We start from the raw sequence: 5186 nt of genomic DNA, 5'->3' as shown, positions 1-5186 counted from the left end.
TGGATGGCATCACTGACTTGATGGACGTGAGTCTGAGTGAACTCCGGGAGTTGGTGATGGACAGGGAGGCCTGGCATGCTGCGAATCGTGGGGTCGCAAAGAGTCGGACACGACTGAGCAACTGAACTGAACTGAATTGATGATAAATCCAGCTAAGAAGTTTATAGTATTTCAAAATTATAATTGTACATGCATCAGTCTTGAAAAAATTAATATACTTTTAAAAAATAAATAAAAAGCAGTTGTAGGAAACTTGAGCTTAAAGTTCTCATATATACCTCATGCCCAGTTTCTTCTATTAACATCTTATATTAGTGCAGTACATGTTACAATTAATGAGCCAATATGGATACATTTTTATTAACTAAAATCCAACTAAAGTTTATATTAGGGTTTACTCTTCTTGTTATACATATATACTATATATACATATATATATATATATTATATGGATTTTGACCAATGTATAATGATAGGTATCTACCTTTACAATATCATATAAAACAAATTTCACTGCCTTAAAAATATCTTTTTGCTCCACTTATGAATCCCTCCCTTGCTCTGAACCCCTAATCTTTTTACTCTTTCTGGTTTTGCCTTTTCCAGAATGTCATACAGTTGAAATAAGTATTGTGAGCCTTTTCAAACTGACTTATTTCACTTTGCAATACATACCTAAGTTTCCTCCATGTTTGTGTGTGTGTGTGACTTGGTAATTCAATTCCTTTTTATTGCTGAGTAATAGTCCATTGTCAGTATGTATCACTGTTAATCCACTTACTTACTGAAAAGCATCTTGGTTGCTTCCAAATTTTGAGAATTATGAATAAAGCTGTATAAACATTGATGTGCAGGATTTTCTGTGGATGCATATTTCTTTTTCACTCCTGCTTTTTGAGGTTTTACACTGGACATTTTTTTTCTTCGATGGTTTATTTCTTCTATATCTGAGAAAAACCCATCATCTTGTCTCTATGACCCAGAATTCCTGTTGCATTCTTGACAAACATTAATTACCACAAGGTTTCCCCAAGACTCCTACAGACATTTAAAAATTTATTGATTGATTTTCAAAGCCTTTTGGATTTCTAGGTCGATTGCTATTTTCACAGAAAGGCAGAATTCTGTGCTGTAATTGAGATGGGAACCCTGTATAACTTTTGCCTGGTGCAACTAAAAGTACTTTAAGTGCTTTTCAGTTGATGTTTTAAATGTTTATTTTGTAATTTCTTTTTCTATCCTTAACTGAGCACTTCATTAAGTAAAACTTCTCACATAACCATATCTGAATTACTGAATATTCCACTTGACTACAGGATAAAGATTATGTTTCTCTAAAAACATCACACTCAATTCATGTGTTTTTATTACTTTCTAAGCCACTCTAGAGGCCCTAAATACACACATGGCACCAAAACAAACTATTCTGTGTGGAAACACATATTTTGCTTTAGTTCTAGACAGCTGTAGCAGACAGCTGTACTTTCTTGGCTTCACTGTATCCAACCCTTCTTCCTGTGTGAGGGAATTCCCTACTGTCCTAGTGAAAGGCATGCCCTCATTCCCTCTCTGGACGTGTGACAGGCCCTGACCTGATATTCCTCATCTTCAGCAGCCAGGGCATGGCACATGATCATTAGCCAATGATCGCTTTTCCAGAAATGTAAATACTGATCAAGTGACACAGAGATGAAGGGGCAATTCCCAGCAGTGGGGAAATTATCTCCAAGAGAATTTGAGATGGAATCCTAAAGAGGCAGCAACAGGGTCGTATTAAATAAGGTGACTCTGTCCCTTTCAGTTACTGGGCTATTCATTGCTAACATTTTCCACCTTCTTGGCTGCTGGAGTTACCCAGCTCTTTACCCATTTTTCAAGACTGGTATTACAACTTCTTGTCAATTCATGAGCCCTTTTTACCCTTCCAATAAATTCCTTTAAGATTGTTATAGTAGCTGTTACTTTCAACAGAAGTATTTTAATTGATGAATCAGCAAAATCAATCCATTCTTTAGGGATTTCTGTGGTGGTCCAGGGGTTAAGACTTCATCTTCCAATGACAGGAGGTGTGGGTGTGATCCCTGATCCAGGGAGCTAAGATCCTACACGCCTCAGGGGCCAAAAAAAAAAAACAAAAAACAAAAACCAACAAACAAACATAAAAGAGAAGCAATGTTGTAACAAATTCAATAAAGAGTTTAAAATGGTCCACATCAAAAGATCTTTAAAAAAAAAATCTATTCATTAATTTTCCCACTATCCATTAAGAAATTTGCAGGTACCAAATATTGTGGGAGGCTTGATATGATGATGAAGAGACATTGTTTCTATTGTGCTACAACCTACAGTCTATTGAAGGATACAGGCCAAGAAAGAGAAGACTGTAGTACATGCTTGATGAAGAAGAACATTATTCATTGGGAATATAAAAAAGGAAAATTTATTCCAACTTTAGTGATGGTAGTGGTGGGGGGTGTCAGAGGAAAGTTCAAATGATATTTGACTATGTAAATTTAGGTTTGCAAATGTAAAAATTAGACCTAGTTGAGAGGTAGGAATTGGGGGGGCGGGGGTAAGTGCTTCATATAGTGCGACCAGCCCGTGTGAAGGCCCAGCATTGAGAGATGAACAGGACTTTCAAAGAACTGAAAAGAAGCTCCAGATGACTAAAGTGCAGAGTTTGAGCGGATAAGTCTGGAACTATAAGTGGGACTCGAATCATTCAGAGTAATGTGAACCTCTGATGGTGTTAGCACTTTTTCCTAGATGCAGTTGGGATGCAGTTGCAAGCAACTGAAGAGTTTTAAGCAGAAGTCTCAGTATATTGCAGTCTGGTGCTGTTTTCCAAAACTTGTCTATTGATTATAGCCACCCTGTTTTGTTTTCTTCATAGTATATTTTCCATTTTATTGTCTTTTCAGAGAACAGTATTTCTTCAGTCTTTAAGGACTTGCCTCTTTACAAGGGTTTTGGTGGAGGGCATGGGGCAGCACCCGCAGGTCTAAATTGAGGTGGAGGTGTGCAGTCCTTTCTGGCTTCCCCAGAAGGATTCCTAACTACCTTCCTGTGAATGGCACAACTCACACAGTAATGTAGTTTCACATACCACTTGGAAAGCACATAGGCATTGAAAACACTCGCTTCAGAAGTGTCCCTGACAGTAGTGGCCTCTAAGATGTTCTGAATGGCTAACTTCTTACTGGCCTATCTTCAGGCACACATCGGGCACAGTTAGTGCAGTGAAAGGCTGCTTGTAGCCTCGGCCCTTTCTGGCACGACCATTGTTCCTTCTTTTCTTGGAAGCAGGGAGGAAAGAGTGCCCATCCTGGTGTTTTAAAGCGGTATCTCATTGTGTTTTTTAATATAAATTTCCTTAATTTTTGTTGTTGTTGTTTAGATGCTAAGTTGTGTCCAACTCTTTGTGACCCCACGAACTGTAGCCCGCCAGTCTTCTCTGTTCATGGGATTTCCCAGGCAAGAATACTGGATTGGGTTGCCATGTTCTTCTCCAGGGGATCTTCCTGACCCAGGGATAGAACCCTCATCGCCTTCCTAGCAGGCAGATTCTTTACCACTGAGCCACCTGGAAAAGCCCAAATCTCCTTAATGGCTAAATGTTATTGAGCATTATTTCAACTTTCTTTTGTGGCCATTTGTATGTCTTCTTTTGAGAAATATCTATTCAGATCCTTTAACCATTTTAAAATTGGGCTATTTATCTTTCCATTATTGAGTTGCAGAAGTTCTTTATATATCCTACATACAAATCCCTTACTGTATAAATAATTTGTGAAGATATATGTGCTGTCTTTTTTATTTTCTTGATGGTGCCATTCGAAACAACACAAGCTTTTTAATTTTGATGAGTCCAATTCATCTATTTTTCCTTTTGTCAATTGTGCTTTTGATGTCTCATCTGAGGTTTTGTGTAACCCAAGGTTGCAAATATTTATTCCTATGTTTACTTCCCTGGTGGCTCAGACGGTAAAGCGTCTGCCTACAGTGCGGGAGACCCGGGTTCAATTCCTGGGTCAGAAAGATCTCCTGGAGAAGGGAATGGCAACCCACTCCAGTAGTCTTGCCCCCCTCCAAAAAAAGGGACTCAAAGAAATATAGGGGCGTCCCTTGTAGCTCACTCGGTAAAGAATCTGCCTGCAGTGCAGGTGACCTGGGTTCGATCCCCGGGTTGGGAAGATCCCCTGGAGAAGGAAATGGAAACCCACTCCAGTATCCTTGCCTGGAAAATCTCATGGACAGAGGAGCCTGGTGGGCTGCAGTCCATGAGGTCGCAAAGAGTCTGGCATGACTGAGTGACTAACACTATGACTAACACTATGTTTACTTCTCAGAGTTTTTTATTTTAGCTCTTATATTAGGCCCCTGATCCATTCTGAGCTAATTTCTGTACATTGCATGAGGTTGGGGTCAGCTTCATTCTTTTGCATGTGGCTATCAAGTTGTTCAAGCACCATTTTTTTTCTTTGCTATTATTTATATTCTGATAATGGGGAAAAGGGAAATGGGGAGGGGGCTGAACGGTTGTTTTCATCAATCAACAATAATCTCCTTCATCATAACCATTTGTTGAATGGACTATTCTTCCCCATCAAATTGTCTTGGCACCCTTGTTGAAAATCATCTGATCATAAATAAAAGGATGAATCAATTGATCCTAATAATTTTACTAGATTCTAATAATTTTATTGCAGTACTATGAACACAAAATAAGATTCATGTGGTCAGTTAAAAAGTTCTAGTAGAAGTTATTTCCTTTGATCTGTATCACCAATAGCGTATTTTAAGGCTATAATGACCTTACTAATGAGAACTTTGAACACTACATAAATGGTTTACTTGTTTATGCTTTCTCTGTCAAGTCTTAGTAGATGTAATTAGAAATTTAAAGTATTGTTCTGTAGTCATACTTCCAATTATTCCTGAATATCTATCTCCTAAAGAAAGGCAATGCCAAAGAATGCTCAAACTACCGCACAATTGCACTCATCTCACACGCTAGTAAAGTAATGCTCAAAATTCTCTAAGCCAGACTTCAGCAATACGTGAACTGTGAACTTTCAGATGTTCAAGCTGGTTTTAGAAAAGGCAGAGGAACCAGAGATCAAATTGCCAACATCCACTGGATCACCGAAAAAGCAAGAGAGTTCCAGAAAAACCTCTATTTCTGC

At 38.5% G+C, this 5186-nt stretch overlaps 1 pseudogene; it reads right to left on the bottom strand.

The window, feature by feature from the left end:
* Positions 1 to 2958: 2958 nt before the first annotated feature.
* LOC104980426 overlaps positions 2959 to 5186 on the bottom strand; it is a 3265-nt pseudogene continuing 1037 nt past the window's right edge.

The sequence above is a fragment of the Bison bison genome, unplaced genomic scaffold (genome assembly GCF_000754665.1).
Source record: "Bison bison bison isolate TAMUID 2011002044 unplaced genomic scaffold, Bison_UMD1.0 scf7180017864499, whole genome shotgun sequence".
NCBI lineage: Eukaryota > Metazoa > Chordata > Mammalia > Artiodactyla > Bovidae > Bison > Bison bison.
Note: the sequence above shows the minus strand (reverse complement) of the source record. Positions and strands in the feature narration are given on the sequence as shown.